A 19,573-nucleotide genomic window follows, 5' to 3' on the forward strand; every position below is an offset into this window, starting at 1 on the left:
GCTGACATTCTACAGTAGGTAATTCCTCCTCAAATCCCGTTCACATGCTGAGGTTTCCAGCGAAGTTTAGAGGGTGCGCCCATTCCAAACTAGGCTCACTCTGGTCCTGATGCTGAGCCATGGGTACCTACCTATTTGATATTCACATCGCGGTTTCCATGCGCTGCTTTCAAACCCTTTTTCACATCTGGCTTAGTTTGCGCATGTCAATGGAGTTGATATTACTGGATGCGACCAGAGGGGGAGCTGTTGATCAGGATATAGGGAGCCACTGTCTGGCAGGGGCACTGATGCAGGCAGTTGAACTTCTATCCGTTTCTAAACTATACAGTCTTTGGTTCCATTCTCGTGTGGATAGCTAAGTGAGGTCTGCGCTCCAGCTTGCTTGTTTTTTTCTTTCACCGCTGTGCACACACACACACACACAATGATATTTGGCTAAATGATTTCAGTGGTAACGGGGCATGCTTAGTCAATGCAATGATGCAAATGATGGAGTGTCATTCCAGAAGTTCTTAAAAGCTGCAAAACACTCACTAGCAGGGTAGATGGCTATGCTAACGAGCTATCTAGCTGATAGCTTTAGCGTTCATCACAGGTTTGTTTAATGGTGCATTCGAGTTAATTCTAGTGATATGGCACATAGGAAACAAGGTAAGTCAATTTCGCTTCTAACGCCAGACGTACCGTTAGCTAACATTAGCTGGTTTTACAAGTTTGTACTAGCTAGCTATCCTGCTAGCAAGGCAGCTACTCACCTCGCGCATCTCACTGTGTCAAACGCAAGTGGCATCCTGCCCTGTCAATTCCGCGTGTTTTTGTAATACATTCATAGATGTATACATCATTGGATACATTGTATTCCTTTTATTGTAAGCTTCTGATTTTAATCAAGTGTTTATGCTTACTGTCTGTTTTACTTTAATCTATCAGCTGCTGTTGTGATGATTTCCCCCCCCATTTGTCCATTAACTACATTTTTATTTGAAGCCTGTGGCTTGTACTTGACATGGACAGCAAAGTGAAATAAAAGTTAAAAGATGCTACACATCAGATTATGTATTTTTTTTTACAATAGAAGCCGCCCCTGAAGGGAGAGATCAATAGGCAAATATCTTAGCCAATCACAACAGTGGCAGTTAAGTAATGTTGTGAAACACTATCATTCCACTATTAGCACCAGGTATATTAGACATTACTATGCAAAAAATATATATATGTGTAGCACCTTTAAGAATGTTAGTTAACTTTGTTTCAGTATTCCAGTCTAAGGTTCTTCAGAGGCTGTACCTTACCTCCCAGGCCTGCGAAAGAATCCAGCTCTCCACCCGCTGAGACCTCTGTGAAACAAAAAGTAGGCCTAGAGGAGGAGGGCACTATCACTGGTAAGTAGAGTTTCATATTACAATATACAAGTTATTCTCAAATTATTCTTATCTCTGTCAAGAGGAGAAAGAGAAAGAGACGGCGATATCGAGGACGAAGGTCAGGGTGCCTTGTAAGGATCCGGCGCTGAGTGGGTAATTTTCCTTTACCATCGGTCCTGTTAGCCAGCGTACAATCTTTGGATAATAAAATAGACGAACTACAAGCACGTATATCCTACCAACGGGACATTAAAAACTGTAAAATCTTATGTTTCATCGAGTCATGGCTAAATGACGACATGAATAACATACAGCTGGCGGGTTATACACCGTATCGGCAGGATAGAACAGTAGCCTCTGGTAAGACAAGGGGTGGCGGTCTATGTATATTTGTAAACAACAGCTGGTGCATGATATCTAAGGATGTCTCAAGGTTTTGCTCGCCTGTGATAGTCTCTCATGATAAGCTGTAGACCACACTATTTACCAAGAGTTTTCATCTATATTCTTCGTAGCTGTCTATTTACCACCACAAACCGATGCGGGCACTAAGACCGCACTCAATGAGCTGTATACGGCCATAAGCAAACAGGAAAACGCTCATCCAGAGGTGGCGTTCCTAGTGGCCGGGGACTTTAATTCAAGGAAACTTAAATCCGTTTTACCTAATTTCTATCAGCATGTTAAATGTGCAACCAGAGGGAAAAACACTCTAGACCACCTTTATTCCACACACAGAGACGCATACAAAGCTCTCCCTCGCCCTTCATTTGGCAAATCTGACCCTAATTCTATCCTCCTGATTTCTGCTTACAAGCAAAAACTAAAGCAGGAAGCACCTGCTTGGTCAATAAAAAAGTGGTCAGATGAAGCAGATGCTAAGCTACAGGACTGTTTTGCTAGCACAGAATGGAATATGTTCCGTGATTCTTCCGATGGCATTGAGAAGTACACCACAACAGTCACTGGCTTCATCAATAATTGCATTGACGACATCGTACCTACAGTGTATGTACATACATACTCCAACCAGAAGCCATGGATTACAGGCAACATCCGCACTGAGCTAAAGGGTAGAGCTGCCGCTATCAAGGAGCGGGACTCTAACCCGGAAGCTTGTAAGAAATCCTGCTATGCCATCCGACAAACCATCAAACAGGCAAAGCGTCAATACAGGACAATGATCGAATCGTACTACACCGGCTCTGAAGCTCGTCGGATGTGGCATGGCTTGCAAACTATTACAGCCGCGAGCTTCCCAATGACATGAGCCTACCAGATGAGCTAAATTACTTCTATGCTTGCTTCGATGCAAGTAACACTGAAAATTGCATGAGAGCATCAGCTGTTCCGGACGACTGTGTGATCATGCTCTCCGTAGCCGATGTAAGTAAGCCCTTTAAACAGGTCAACATTCACAAGGCCGCAGGGCCAGACGGATTACCAGGACGTGTACTGCGAGCATGCTGTGACCAACTAGCAAGTGTCTTCACTGACATTTTCAACCTCTCCCTGTCGGAGTCTGTAATACCAACATGTTTCAAGCAGACCAACATAGTCCTTGTGCCCAAGAACACTAAGGTAACCTGCATAAATGACTACCGACGCGTAGCATTCACGTCTGTAGCCATGAAGTGCTTTGAAAGGCTGGCCATGGCCCACATCAACATCATTATCCCAGAAAATATAGACCCACTACAATTTGCATACCGCCCCAACAGATCCACAGGTGATGCAAACTCTATTGCACTTCACACTGCCCTTTCCCACCTGGACAAAAGGAACACCTATGTGAGAATGCTAATAATTGACTACAGCTCAGCGTTCAACACCATAGTGCCCTCAAAGCTCATCACTAAGCCAAGGCCCCTGGGACTAAACACCTGCTTCTGCAACTGGATCCTGTACTTCCTGACACCCCCCCCCCCCTCCAGGTGCTAAGGGTAGGTAAAAAAACATCCTCCACGCTGATCCTCAACACGGGGGCCCCCAGGGTGCGTGCTCAGTCCCCTGCTGTACTTCCTGTTCACTCGTGACTGCATGGCCAGGCACGACTCCAACACCATTATTAAGTTAGCTGATGACACAACAGTGTTAGGCCTGATCACCGACAACGATGAGACAGCCTATAGGGAGGAGGTCAGAGACCTGGCCGTGTGGTGCCAGGACAACAACCTCTCCCTCAACGTGATCAAGATAAAGGAGATGATTGTGGACTACAAGAATAGGAGCACGAAGCCTGCCCCATTCTCATTGATGGGGCTGTAGTGGAACAGGTTGAGAGCTTCAAGTTCCTTGGTGTCCACATCACCAACAAACTATCATGGTCCAAGCACACCAAGACAGCCGTGAAGTGGGCACGACAACCTATTCCCCCCTCAGGAGACTGAAAAGATTTGCACAGGTCCTCAGATCCTCAAAAGGTTCTACAGCTGCACCATCGAGAGCACCCTGACTGGTTGCATCACTGCCTGGTATGGCAACTGCTCGGCCTCCGACCCCAAGGCACTACAGAGGGTAGTGCGTACAGCCCAGTACATCACTGGGGCCAAGCTTCCTGCCATCCAGGACCTCTACACCAGGCGTTGTCAGAGGAAGGCCCTGAAAATTGTCAATGAATACAGCCACCCAAGTCAGGTCATACAGTTTAAGTCGGAAGTTTACATACACCTTAGCCAAATACATTTTAACTCAGTTTTTCACAATTCCTGACATTTAATCCAAGTAAGAATTCCCTGTCTGATGTCCGTTAGGATCCCCTCTTTATTTGAAGAATGTGAAATGTCAAAATAATAGTAGAGAATTATTTATTTCAGCTTTTATTTCTTTCATCACATTCCCAGTGGGTCAGAAGTTTACATACACTCAATTAGTATTTGGTAGCATTGCCTTTTAAATCGTTTAACTTGGGTCAAACGTTTCAGGTAGCCTTCCACAAGCTTCCCACAATAAGTTGGGTGAATTTTGGCCCATTCCTCTTGACAGAGCTGGTGTAACTGAATCAGGTTTTTAGGCCTCCTTGCTCGCACACACTTTTTCAGTTCTGCCCACAAATGTTCTATAGGAATGAGGTCAGGGCTTTGCGATGGCCACTCCAATACCTTGACTTTGTTGTCCTTAAGCCATTTTGCCACAACTTTGGAAGTATGCTTGGGGTCATTGTCCATTTGGAAGACCCATTTGCGACCAAGCTTTAACTTCCTGACTGATGTCTTGAGATGTTGCTTCAATATATCCACATAATTTTCCTTTCTCATGATGCCATCTATTTTGTGAAGTGCACCAGTCCCTCCTGCAGCAAAGCACTCCCACAACATGATGCTGCCACCCCCGTGCTTCACGGTTGTGATGTTCTTCAGCTTGCAAGCCTCCCCCTTTTTCCTCCAAACATAACGATGGTTTGCAAGCCTCCCCCTTTTTCCTCCAAACATAACGATGGTCATTATGGCCAAACAGTTCTATTTTTGTTTCATCAGACCAGAGGACATTTCTCCAAAATGTACGATCTTTGTCTCCATGTCCAGTTGCAAACCGTAGTCTGGCTTTTTTATGGCGGTTTTGGAGCAGTGGCTTCTTCCTTGCTGAGCGGCCTTTCAGGTTATGACTATGTAGGACTCGTTTTACTGTGGATTTAGATACTTTTGTACCTGTTTCCTGCAGCATCTTCACAAGGCCCTTTGCTGTTGTTCTGGGATTGATTTTCACTTTTCGCACCACAGTACATTCATCTCTAGGAGACAGAACGCGTCTCCTTCCTGAGCGGTATGACGGCTGCGTGGACCCATGGTGTTTATACTTGCGTACTATTGTTTGTACAGATGAACGTGGTACCTTCAGGCGTTTGGAAATTGTTCCCAAGGATGAACCAGACTTGTGGAGGTCTAAAAAAAAAAATCTGAGGTCTTGGCTGATTTTCTTTTGATTTTCCCATTTTGTCAAGCAAAGAGGCACTGAGTTTGAAGGTCGGCCTTGAAATACATCCAAAGGTACACCTCCAATTGACTCAAATGATGTCAATTAGCCTATCAGAAGCTTCTAGCGCCATGATCATTTTCTGGAATTTTCCAAGCTGTTTAAAGGCACAGTCAACTTAGTGTATGTAAACTTCTGACCCACTGGAATTATGATACAGGAATTATAAGTGAAATAATCTGTTTGTAAACAATTGTTGGGAAAATTACTTGTGTCATGCACAATGTAGATGTCCTAACCGACTTGCCAAAACTATAGTTTGTTAACAAGAAATTTGAAACATTTATTTTAATGACTCCAACATAAGTGTATGTAAACTACACTTTCAACTGTAGACTGTTCTCTCTGCAACCGCACGGCAAGCAGTACCGGAGCGCCAAGTCTAGGTCCAAAAGGCTTCTCAACAGCTTCTACCCCCAGGCCATAAGACTCCTGAACAGCTAATCAAATGGCTACCCAGACTATTTGCATCGCCCCCCCCCCCCCACACTCTTTTACGCTGCTGCTTTTCTCTGTTTATTAACTATGTATAGTCACTTTAATAACTCTACCTACATGTATGTACATATTACCTCAATCACCTCGACTAACCAGTGCCTCTGTACATTGACTCTGTACCGGTACCCCAAGTATATAGCCTCGCTATTGTTATTTTACTGCTGCTCTTTAATTATTTGTAACTTTTTGTTTCTTGTTTTTTACTTATCACAAACTTTTGTTAAAACTGCATTGTTGGTTAAGGGCTTGTAAGTAAGCATTTCACTGTTGTATTCGGCACATGTAACAAATAAAATTTGATTTGAAATAAATATTGTTTCCGGAGCTGAGTGAGACATCACCTGCTTTTTATTACTCCCAACTAAGTTGGTGTCACACTCAGGAAATGATATAGCTACAAACACCTCCAAACCAACTACCAGTACTTACAGTATAGCTAATGTTCTTTCTTTCTCATTTACTCTGTGTCTCAGGAGATAGAGGGATAACACTATCCCCAGCAAGGCAGACGAGTATACACAGTCCTAGCTCCCCCTGCAGATTACAAGACGAGTGCAGAGGGATCTGTCACGCCTTCAGCCAGCATGCATAAATACTGTGGAGTTGGTAAGAGGGCTATAATCTTACATTTATGGACTGTCTGTGGGGACAGAGATGCTCCGTAAAGCAAGGGATTTACTATCGAGGCCTCTCGATAGTAGGTTCCCCAGTTCGGCTCAGTGCTCAGTGTTACTATCACTCTCCTTGATTGTCTTTTCCAGTCCAGTTGTGGGGGAAAAGCAGGAACAAATATTTTTTACCTTTTCTCAATAGGGGGTGCTGTTTTCACTTTGTAAAAATTTTGTTGCCAAATTAAACTACCTCGTACTCAATTCTTGCTCGTACAATATGCATATTATTATTACTATTGGATAGAAAACACTCTCTAGTTTCTAAAACCGTTTGAATTATATCTGTGAGTAAAACAGAACTCAAGTTGGAGCAAACTTCCTGTGAGAAATCTGAAATCAGGCAGGCTGTTCTAGGGTCAGTTTATTAATTTGCATGTCTTCTATTGGTCGACATGCACTGCATACGCCTTCCCCTAGATGTCAGCAAATAGTGAGAATTGGAATGGAGTTGCTAGGCAGATCTGAGGCCATATAAGGGCTCTTGGAACCGGGGGTGCACTCTTTTCAACATTCGCCATGACGCAAGACAGACCTCAGGATGGCGTTCTGGAAAGCTCCCGTTATAGGCCTTAGATATATCCGGCTCTGATTTTATTCGATATAGGTGTTAAGAACGTCATAATGTAGTTATTTTAAACCGAGTTATATCATTTTATATCAGTATATTGCGATTTTCGGAATTTTCTTTGTGCTGCGTTATAGTGAGTTGGGCACGTCTTCGCCACATGGCTAATGTTTACTGCTAATTCCAAAGTTGAAGGCGACAATCTACAACCGAGCAACGATTCTTCTGGACAAAGGACAACTTGCCCAAGATTCTGATGAAAGCTCATCAAAAAGTAAGAACTATTTATGATGTTAATTCGTTGTTCTGTTGAAAAATGTAAAACTCCTATTCCGCCATTAATTTCGGTGCGGTCTCGCTTTAACGTACGCTGTATGTCGTAGTAACGTTAATTTTAAAAATCTAACACAGCGGTTGCATTAAGAACTAATGTATCTTTCATTTGCTGTCCAACCTGTATTTTTTAGTCAAGTTTATGATTAGTTAATGATTAGATTAGGTGCCTCTCCCAAGATTTCTCCCGACATTTTGTTGGCAGCTTGGCTACTATTCTCATTGTATAACCACGATTTGTGCCGCTAAATATGCACATTTTCGAACAAACTCTATATGTATTGTGTAATATGATGTTATAGGACTGTCATCTGAAGAAGTTTGAGAAGGTTAGTGAAAAAATTCATATATTTTGCTGGTTTATTCGTTATCGCTATTGTTGGCTTGAATCAATGCTGTTGTGTGGTTGGCTATTGTAGTAAGCTAATATAATGCTATATTGTGTTTTCGCTGTAAAACATTTAAAAAATCTGAAATATTGGCTGGATTCACAAGATCTTTGTCTTTCATTTGCTGTACGCTGTGTATTTTTCATAAATGTTTTATGATGAGTATTTAGGTAATTCACGTTGGTCTCTGTAGTTATTCTAGTTGCTTTGGTGAGAGTTGTGATGGTGGCTGCAATGTAAAACTATGATTTATACCTGAAATATGCACATTTTTCTAACAAAACATATGCTATACAATAAATATGTTATCAGACTGTCATCTGATGAAGTTGTTTCTTGGTTAGTGACTATTTATATCTTTATTTGGTCGAAATTGTGATAGCTACCTATGCAGGGAAAAAATGGTGGGAAAAAAAAGTTGAGTCTTTTGCTATCGTGGTTAGCTAATAGAAATACATATTGTGTCTTCCCTGTAAAACATTTTAAAAATCAGAAATGATGACTGGATTCACAAGATGTGTATCTTTCATCTGGTGTCTTGGACTTGTGATTTAATGATATTTAAAGATGCTAGTATTTACTTGTGACGCTATGCTAGGCTATGCTAGTCAGCTTTTTTACTGATGGGGGTGCTCCCGGATCCGGGATTGTGTGCAAGTAGAAGTTAACAATGATCTTAGTTGTTAGATGGTTATGCAGAGTGTACCCCATGCATTGAGATGGGATCTGTGCCACATGGATTAGACCAGCCAGTTAGGGGCTCCCGAGTGGCGCATCACTACAGATCCTGGTTCGATTCCAGGCTGTATCGCAACCGGCCGTGATTGGGAGTCCCATAGGGCGGTGCACAATTGGCCCAGCGTCGTCCGGGTTCGGGTTTGGCTGGGGTAAGCCGTCATTGTAAATAAGAATTTGTTCTTAAATGACTTGCCTAGTTAAATAAAGGTTAAATAAAATGGTTGATGCTGTTGCTCAGTGTGTTCTCGAGGTCAAATGTTATGGTTATTATTACAGATATGGGTTGATTATCTCAGTGTAAATGGCTTATGTGGGCACTCAATTAAACCATTTATGCTCAACAGTTGACATTGATTTACCATAGAACGTATATTTTTTTTGTTATGTGATCAGTAGACTGAGATGTAACCAAGTACAGTAGATGTGTTTAGTGGAGGTTTCCCTGGCATCACGAAACAACTGAATGAACAAGCTGCTCTAAGCCGTCCTACCCCAGTCCATTTCACTCACTCACCGTCTGCCTGCTGGAGAGGTAGGGGGTTTAGGCTACCTGGCTGAAACTGATGAGATTAGTAGTTGCCATTAGAGAATAGCCAAAGGCAACACCTTAATTTGTACACAGAATGGGTTGTACTAGTATTTACACTTTACAAGCTCTCTGCAGCAATTGTGTTAATTAATTGGAAGATATGTTTTTCTAGCAGCTCAAGAATTTATGACATCAAGGCATACTCAATTCAGCTATATTTGCACGTTACAATGGTTTATGCCGAGTCAGCAATTTAGGCCTATTAATACTTTTTACTTTTTTAATATTATTATTATTATTTTTAAATATGAGTTATAGATCTATCATTCTCATTAAAGCAAGTCTAAGAACCGGTAGATCGGTTCTATGTGTGCTATTTCTATGCTTCCCGTTAAGTTTTGTTCTTTCGGTTTTGTACACAAGCTGAAAACACAATATTTTTCTTTATTAAAAATATATTTCACAGCAGTTTACATGGTACAATGATTCTCTACACTGTATTGCTTGTTTTGTCACAAACTGAAATTTGGCGAACTATTCACATTTTTGTAACCAGGAAATGGCGGAGCGATTTCTTCGTATTGCACCTTTAATGCTTGGCCATTCCATTTTTCTGACAAGCAGCACTATTTTAGAAGTAGTAGAGGTTAGCAATTACAGGATAGGCCTAATCTTGTAGTAGTACACATGGAGTAGTAGAGTGGTTTCGAGTAGATGTTTGTGTCTGTGGCTCTGTGCTACAGTACGCTTGCAGGTACAGTATGCCTACCGCTTTAAATATTTGTTACCATGGAGAAAGCAAAGAGCACCATGACAACCTCATAGTCATACATTTTTTATTTTTTTTAGTTGTTTCTTCAAAGTCTTAACATTTACCGTGGCAGATGTCTATTTTGAATAATGGCTTAAAGTACTTCCATGTAGAGCAGCTGGGCGTATACGCATGATGCAGTTCTTCTCTCTTTTTTTATTAACATCTAAGCAAGGAATGAAGTCATCATGTATATTGCATATTTGAAAAGGCCCACTTATGGGAAAATCTCAATGAACAGTATACACACCAAAAACAAGTAAAGAGGCATGGGGAGAAGCTCAGCAATACTCAAGTGACTGAATAATCTGACACTGTAAGAGCAATGTCTACTGCTATTTGCCTAGTTAATAGCAACTCTACTGCATTGTATTTGGGCTGCACCCGCTAGTTGGTGAGTAGTTTTGGGCCTGTGTGTCTATGCATGTCACAAGGAATTTGTTTCCAAAAGCCTAATTCCTTCAACCTCCCACAAGGCCTTGGAGTTCTTAGACCGTCAAAATGTGTAAAGTGAGGGACCAACTCGGCTAAGAATGATATCTTAGCAGTGGTTTAGATTTACTCATCAGAGAGACCTTGGATGACCTTACTATTCATCCCTCCTGTCAACATTACAATGTTGTTTCTGGATCACTAATAGACTTAGCCTACCTGACCACTAGAGGGAGCAGTGTGACTCACATTCCTTAGATGACTGCAGTTCACCTGTTTCCCTTTTAAACAGACCATTTTTTTTCATGACTAATACTATGCGTGCGTGTGAATGTACCACACGTCCGTCTTCATTCTACAGGACAGCCTGTGTCTTTTAACCACGATTGATTGAGCTGGACCTTGCTGCATTAAGTGTCTATTATCGAGCCCATGTCCACTTAGCCCCATATCTGCCGCATAATTTACATATTACCTCCAACAGCAAATCGCTTCCTACAGTGCATTCAGAAAGTATTCAGACCCCTTGACTTTTTCCACATTTTGTTACATTACAGCCTTATTCAAAAATGTATTTAAAACACAATACCCCATAATGACAAAGTGACAAAGCAAAAACAGGTAGGTATTCAGACCCTTTACTCAGTACTTTGTTGAGCCACCTTTGGCAGCGATTACAGCCTCGATGTCTTTTTGGGTATGATGCTACAAGCTTGGCACACCTGTATTTTGGGAGTTTCTCCCATACTTCTCTGCAGATCCTCTCAAGCTCTGTCAGGTTCAATGGGGAGATTCACTGCACAGCTATTTTCAAGTCTTTCCAGAGATTTTCAATTGGGATCAAGTCCGGGCTTTGGCTGGGCCACTCGAGGACATTCAGAGACTTGTCCCGAACCCACTCCAAGATGCGTTGTCTTGGCTGTGTGATTAGGGTCGTTGTCCTGTTGGAAGGTGAATCTTTTCCCCAGTCTGAGGTCCTGAGCACTCTGGAGCAAGTTTTCATCAAGGATCTCTCTGTACTTTGCTCCGTTCACCTTTCCCACAATCTTGACTAAACTCCCAGTCCCTGCCACTGAAAAACATCCCCACAGCATGATGCTGCCACCACCATGCTTCACCGTAGGGATGGTGCCAGGTTTCTTCCAGACGTTACGTTTGGCATTCAGGCCAGAGTTCAATCTTGGTTTCATCATACCAGAGAATCTTGTTTCTCATGGTCTGAGAGTCTTTATATGCCTTTTGGCAAACTCCAAGCGGGCTATCATGCTTTTTAATGAGGAATGGCTTCCGTCTCGCCACACTACCGTAACGGCCGGATTGGCGAAGTGATGCAGAGATGGTTGTCCTTCTGGAAGGTTCTCCCATCTTCACAGAGGAACTCTTGGTCACCTCCCTGACCAAGGCCCTTCTCCCCCGATTGCTCAGTTTGTCTTGGTGGTTCCAAACGTCTTCCATTTAGGAATGATGGAGGCCATTGTTCTTGGGGATCTTCGATGCTGCAGAAATGTTTTGGTACCCTTCCCCAGATCTGTGTCTCGACACAATCCTGTCTCGGAGCTCTACGGACAATTCCTTCGACCTCATGGCTTGGTTTTTTTCTCTAACACGGACTGTCAACTGTGGGAGCTTATATAGACAGGTGTGTACCTTTCCAAATCATGTCCACGCAATTGAATTTATCATAGGTGGACTACAATCAAGTTGTAGAAGCAGCTCAAGGATGATCAATGAAAACAGGATGCACCTGAGATCAATTTCGAGTCTCATCGCAAAGGGTCTAAATACTTATGTAAATAAGGTATCTGTTTTTAAATTTTTTATAAATTAGCCAACATTTCTAAAAACCTGTTTTAAATTCGTCATTATGGGGTATAGTGTGTCGATTGATGGGATTTTATTTTTTTTGTCAATTTTAGAAAGGCTGTAACGTAACAAAATGTGGAAAAGGTCAAGGGGTTTGAATACTTTCCAAATGCACTGTACATGGTTTTTATGATTAGTTTTATGTAAATGCCGTGAATAATAATTTACCAGCTTGGTATTTGCGCAGTTTCCTTTCTCAGCTGAAAATTGATAAATAAGTCAAATGTTTTTTAAGATACTTAAAATGCCACTTTCTCTGTCTCTGCACAGCTGCCCATATGGTAGTTGCTTCCCCTTCAGACCGGTAAGCTATCAACACTGCTGAAAGCCTAGAGAAAGAGTGTGTGTGTGTGTGCCGCCCACCTAACAGTGTGCATTTACGCTCTGCAGTAGTGTTGCTGGAGTCTATAGACTGTGGTTGAGTTGCTGATTTCCAGACAGCCTCTCTACCCACCAGTTACCCTAGGGAAAAACCTCCACTCTCTGCTGTGTGTGGGAAGGCCCCATCTTTACCACAGGCGATTCGGTCAGATTTGTGCTCTGTGATCCTGGACAGTGGATATCCACCCATCCTGGAGCATCGATCCAGCCCCTCAGCTACAGAGAGGTCTATAGGCAGGGTCATCCAAGGGGTGCAGCTTGGCTGAATATGCTTGCTGAATTAGCTTGATCTGTTACAAAATAAACAAAGTCTTGTGTTAAAGGCCGGGTAGACATGGTGTTGAAGGTGGCTCATTCCAAGTGCGATGAAATGGGTACTTTTGATGAATTTGGATCACAGGGACTTACAGTACTACAACCAAATGGGATTCTTGCCTTAAAGGCCCAGGGCAGTCAAAATGTTTTTCCTGTGTTTTGTATCATATTGTACAACAGCTGATGAAACTAACATGGTAACAATGTGACATTTTATTTTCCTTTATTTAACTAGGCAGGTCACTTAAGAACAAATTCTTATTTTCAATGACGGCCTAGGAACAGTGGGTTAACTGCCTTGTTCAGTGGCAGAATGACAGATTTTTACCTTGTCGGCCTGGGGATTCGATCTTGAAACCTTTCGGTTACTAGTCCAACGCTCTAACCTCTAGGCTACCTGCTGCCAAATCAATGTTATTTTCTGATAGTTGCTGGTTTAAAATACAATCTACACAGGACCTTCTAATCAGCAGGTTTGCATGGACGTGAGTTTCTGCTTGCCTGCTGACGTCACCAAGCGGAACATTTGATAATAGACCAATAATAATAGTTAAATTCTGCTTGAGAAATCGTTTTTTTGCTAGAAAGCTATTTTTGTCAATTTTAAATGGAAAACTATTACAGTAAGATATGTATTGATCTAAAACGGCTGCATTGGAATTCGCAATATGGGGAAACAGCGCCATAGCCGTTATTTTTGTTGGCGAAGCAGAGCTGGGGAGCGTATTGCATGGTAGTAAAACAAATTGCACTACATATGCAGCTGCATGCAATGATGTCCGAGGGGGAAAAACTGTGTTCGTTGTTTGCAGTAACTTTGTTGTTCTAATATCGCAAAAGGACGTGGCAGTTTTACAATTGAGGATTCCAGCTTTAAGGGATTAGACACTAGTTTCTGAAAGTCATGAAAGTTAAAAAGCGCTCACTTTTTCTTGTTCCCTTCAGTTGAGAACACTCATGAGTCCAACAAAGATGAAGAGGTAGAAGAAGACGATGGAGGAAGAAGAAGGAGAAATGGGAACTATAGCTCCAGGAGGTGGGACAGTGGTGGACGGAGCGGGCCAGGTTACAGAATCCAACCCTGGGGACCCTCATGGAGGAAGGAGTGTGGCTCAACAAGAAGAGGAGGAAGCAACGTCATCAACAGAAGCTCTTGTCTCTGGGTCTGGTGCCCCGTGCTGCAGCTCGAGTTCACCTACGAGAGCGAGGGGGAGCGGAGGGGGGAGGAAGAGATGAGGCAGAGAAGAGCAGCTGAAGTGATAATCTTCCTCAGGACCACACAATATCTACGTGTCTGATTGTGAGTGTGACGTACCAGGGCTGCTAATCAACCCAGATACGGTCACATATAGCCTAAGCTGTGTTTCAGTCTTCCTAAGAGCTGGCCAAAAGTGCTGAAGCATAGTTCATTTTATAGCTTTCGGATTGGCAGAAAATAAATAATTTGAACAGCACTGTGCAGAGCACACGCAAATTGAAAGTGAAAGCACAGCTCATTAATCACTAGCCTATAACAACTTGAGGACCTTGAGAGATTTAGGAATCGAGGTGTAGAGGTTTGGGTTTACTTCATCATGCTCAAATGTAATGGACAGGCTCAGTCATCTGGTCTGTCATAATCCCTCCGTGACTTGCCTCTGGAGGACTAGACAGACAGTCAGTCAGTCCAAAGAATCCCATTGGTTCCAGGGATTAAGGTTTCTCTGTTGGTGAATTACTGTGGAAGGCTAAGGAGGAAGACCTCTGGAAATGTCCACAGTAGTTCAGTTAAAGGGGCCAGATGCTCCTGTTCCTTATATGCACCTCAGTCTAGAGATAGACCAGGTGATTAGACACAGGCCCATTCAGCAACGGAGCTTATAATGGTTGGTGGAGTAATAGTATACTTACTCCACTACCAAGCAGGTTCATCTGGTAGTGGAGGGCCTTCTGACCAGCCTGTACAATGGAACATTCCCCCCTGCTGTTTTTGCCCAGCTCCACAGCCTCTAGTCCCTGGTGCAGCAACAGGACACAGCAAGGGTGGCAAAGGATCTGCAGGAGCTCCAGAACAGCTCTACCATGTCTACTGGTGAGTAGTCTTATCTGGTTTTACCTCGCCTGGATTAACCTGCGTTTGTCTGAGCTCGCCATTCACGTACACATGCATACAGTCACCGGTCAGTATCAGCCCTCACCTGTCCTTAAATACCAGACCACACCTGTCCATACTATCACTTACCTATACATGCATGCTCTCACCTATCCAAACACTAACCAGTTTGAAAATCATCAGTGTCTCCTGCCATTCATTCACCTGGAGTTTCACTCAAGAGCTGCCAGGAGACCACACTTTGTACAGATCTAGAAATTGTGAATGAGATGGCCTCAGGTGTGTATTTGGGTCAAATCTGTCTAATAGTATGTTGTCCACCCACTCTGCCCACACTTTGGTGGGTAGCCTAGAGGTTATAAAGTACATTTTACCAAGACAAATATGATTTTCATGTTCTGAATTGTTCAGTGGAACATTATATTAAAAAAGTCGGATTTCGTAACCTAATACTTCCGATAATAAGCACCGAGCTCTGTTTACATACAGTAGTGGCAACGCTTTCTCGCAGTGACTTTTGAGGATTTTACATGTTGTGGTGGTAGTCTGCAAAGTTGTTTCCCCGAGTCGCAAAAAGCTAAATTAACATAAAGTTGTTGTTTTTTTTTAAGCTTGCTATACGCTCAGTGCTCCGTTGACATTTCAGAGATCTGCTTGTTTATGTGATATCTTTGAAAAATAACAGGAATTTCGCATTTAATATGAAAAGCGTATACTAAAATATCATGTCATGTCTCAAAATCGATATATAGCTTACCTCAATATTGTTTTATGTCCTCTGGATTCGAGAAGAAAGGGGGACGAGTTCAACAGTGAGCCTGTCAGTTTGCCTCAATTTTCGCACAGCATTCAGCCTAGCTGACACGATGCTATTTTCCTAATATTTGACAACTTTTTCCCTCTGGCCTCCATTGAATTATTCACCCTAATTTTGGCCATCCTACAAGGGTAAAAACGCCAAAACTTTTGAACAGATTACGATAGAGACATGAGGTTTGGACCATTGGTTTTCATAGAGGGGCATCTACACAATTAACATATTATTTTATCCATTGGTCAAAAGATGCGTTTTTGATTAGACACCCTACTAATAGTGATGGGAGGGAAAATCGATAGTTACATATTGCGATATTATTTTTGGATGATATTATATATATTTTTATATATATTCTTTGCGTTACTTAGAGCTAGTCGGCTGTACCTGAGCCAACATGTTTACAGCACTTTTATTTCCATGACTGATCATGGTCTCTTGTCTCTCTGCAGCAGACCAATATGTTTGGAACATGAAATCGCAGTATCGAATCGCAATACATATAGTATTGCCAATATTGTATCGTGAGGTCCCTGGCAATTCCCAGCCCTAATGACTAATAGGATCAGTGGATACTTGGCTGTCCCTGGGGAAGAGTGTACTATTCTGGAGTGTTATATGACTGTCCTGTCCAGGGGATTCAGGGCACGGTTGAGCAGGTGGCAATAGTGACGCTCCTCTTTCCATTCTCGACGCCAAGGCAACGCTGAGGAGGAAAACAGGCTCCAGTCCAAACCAGTGATCAGTTCCAACAATCGACTCACTTTAGACTCAAACCACACAGTCTATTCTTGCTGGTCCCTCCACCTGCTCTCCAGATGTGAACATGCTTTGTGTATTTCCCTGAAACTTAATTAGTCATTTAAAGGGGAAATAAAGAAGTCTAATAACCATTTAGTCTGTTAAAACAAATCTATTCCCACCTGTATATTGTGTCGGAGCGGCAAAATATTCCTCCTTGTTATTTTTTGCTAGAAGCAAATTTCCATTTAACAGAATGTCAATGGGGTACTATAAATGTTTTAGGTGGCAAATGCAAAGTGGGGTATTCATCTAGCTAAACACAAATGGAATTGGCCACCAGTGGAATAAAACCAGCTGCTTCTGGCCACCAATGCTTTAGCCCAGTAAGCCTGCCGTGTGCTGTTGGTTTAGCCTGTTTTAAAGTCCTTCAAGTCTTTTTACAGTTCACTGGAGCTTCTTTTCAGAACTGAGAGAGAGGAGGAATCAATTCACCATAGGGGCAGCACTAAAGAATATCCCACAGCTTATATTTCACTGTTTCACCCAACACCTCTGGCTCAGGGAGGACGTCTGCTGCCAGTTTTATTTAATGACTTTCATGCACCGGCTGAATGGAATCTCCTTTTAATTTTTGCTTGAACGGAACAGTCAGATAAAAGCCATAGCCCAGGGGGAAAGGGAAGCTGTTAGGAAACAGGGGGGTACTGTAGGTGACAGGAGTACACTGGCAGTACAATACTGGATTTAGCCTAGGATAACTAGTTTACTTGTCCTCACCGCTATGGAACAGCAGTAATGACCTCATTAAATAACTAACGTTTAACCACCCACTATTCCTGATTGCAATCAAACTGTAATGTAACGTTTGTGTCTTCTCTTTCCAGGTGATGCCACTGCAGTTGTGTCCCTGTTTCAGTATTGGATCACAGACATCCCGCCCATGCAGAGAGAATGGAAAACAGGCCAACCAACAACACAGCCTTAGACTTTCCTAGATGTTCAGGGTTTTAAACAATACTGCTGACGGAAAACATGTCTGACTCATTCATTCACTGATTCATTGTGAGCCCATGTAACGGAGTTAAGTACATACCGTAAGCTCACTTCACAGCTAGCTTGAAATGTTGCGGATGGAGCCATCCAATCGGTACCTTTTGGGTGGCTCAAACCGTTGGAATGTTGTCAAGGAGGGAGGCCACGTGTGTTAGCAAAGCAGAGGTCCCGAGTTCGAGCCAGGTACGAGCCGAATCGGGGAGGTGATACCAGACAAAATTAATTAACCGTTTAATGGATTTTTCCCACAGAAAAGTGAGGCGAGCAAGTGTTTTATTTTTGTTTTTTATAAATGAAAACATTAAGTGGATAAGGAATAACAGTACTTTACCACATTGTCCTATGCACCTGTGCGAGCTCTAGGCCTAGTGTGAGATTCAAGAGTTATATTATTCCATGTGAAAACCTACACTATTTTTCTTAAAAAGAATGCAGATGTTACAATGTTGTTATAACCATGAGAAATGAAACACACTAAAGTATAACTTGTGACAGTTTCGTTATTCCTGATCAAAAAAATGATCTCTGATATACACAATCGTTCAAAAGTTTGGGGTCACTTAGAAATGTCCTTGTTTTTGAAAGAAAATCACTTTTTTTTTGGTCCATTAAAATAACATCAAATTGATCAGAAATACAGTGTAGACATTGTTAATGTTATAAATGACTATTGTAGCTGGAAACGGCACATTTTTCTTTTAAAGGAATATCTACATAGCCGTACAGAGGCCCATTATCAGCAACCATTGTCGTGGAGAATCATCTCAGAAATATAACACTCTTACAAGAACTTGTGAATTCAATAAAGACTTTAATACAAATTAGCAAAGCCGAGCCCCTCTATGGAAAGAGACTAAATTCTCATATTACAGAGTCCTGCCTTTATAGGATTACTTTATAGGAGTATAGAGTCCCCTCCCTCTATATGAAAATAGCTTCCCTTGACTTTTCTCTATGATTATCTTTCCATCTCAGAGCTTGCTTGTTCACGCCCACAAACGCTCATATCTGCTTTTGGTTAGGTTATGACGATGACAGAACCCTTTTCACGTCCTAAAATAATCTATGCATTGCATGCTTATGTTTTACGTGTTAGTCATCAGTTATCTTGCTTCCATCTTTCTTCCTGTATCCTGCTGACCATAGTATGTCCAGCTGTCATAAATGTACGTGTGGTCTTGGTTAATGTATTCTTTCAAAAATAGAGTATAGCCTGGGTGTCATATGGCCTGGGTGTCATCTTCTCTTAATGTGCATGTCCTTGCTACTTCAGCCTAGCAACTAGACCTACTCATATTTAATGCTCAGCTCTCCTCAATGATTTGCTACAACACCATCACTCCTGTGTTCCAATGGCACATTGTGTTAGCTAATCTAAGTGTATCATTTTAAAAGGCTAATTGATCATTAGAAAACCCTTTTGCAATTATGTTTGCACAGCTGAAAACTGTTGTCCTGATTAAAGAAGCAATAAAACTGCCCTTCTTTAGACTAGTTGAGTATCTGGAGCATCAGCATTTGTGGGTTTGAGTGTGTGGCGTGCTTGAACAGAGGCATTTGTTGTTCTGTGGTCTGGCCCACCATCAGATTGAATGATCAATATTGACTTGTTGAGAGACACATCATCTTCACCGTAGTTCTATTCACTGAGGATGCTGAGATTTTTCAACTATGTCGAAGGGGGCTGGATGGCTAGGAAACCTTGTCCTTGACAGTGAACTTTCCCATCATAGAATGAACTAGATGGAGATGCTGGGATCAACATGACAGATGGTACAAGTCCACTGATGTGATAATCATGGTCGGCAGCTGCTAGAACTTGCCCACTCACAGGAGCAATGCTTGGATGTTTGCCTCTGTTACAGGTCCCTATAGGCTGGACAGGGATGATTGCCTTATCATCCACACATAACATTTCACTGTCCTTCTGCCACATGCAGGCAAACTGTTTTAATGTAGTTCCAAACTTTGAGTCTTGATGTTCCTTTCTTATCACCCGAGACTGG

The 19,573-nt window shown here is 42.2% G+C and overlaps 1 long non-coding RNA gene across 2 annotated transcripts; it reads left to right on the plus strand.

Moving 5' to 3' along the window:
• Positions 1 to 337: 337 nt before the first annotated feature.
• On the plus strand, positions 338 to 18,175 carry LOC120023615. 2 transcript variants are annotated; one of them, XR_005472719.1, is made up of 5 exons: positions 338 to 367; positions 1,259 to 1,385; positions 6,311 to 6,443; positions 13,810 to 14,935; positions 17,399 to 18,175. It is a non-coding gene; the product is annotated as an uncharacterized LOC120023615 (long non-coding RNA). The 2 variants fall into 2 exon arrangements; XR_005472718.1 differs by having other exon boundaries at positions 352 to 654.
• The last annotated feature ends 1,398 nt before the right edge of the window (positions 18,176 to 19,573 follow it).

This window comes from Salvelinus namaycush, chromosome 28 (genome assembly GCF_016432855.1).
Source record: "Salvelinus namaycush isolate Seneca chromosome 28, SaNama_1.0, whole genome shotgun sequence".
NCBI classification, from domain to species: domain Eukaryota; kingdom Metazoa; phylum Chordata; class Actinopteri; order Salmoniformes; family Salmonidae; genus Salvelinus; species Salvelinus namaycush.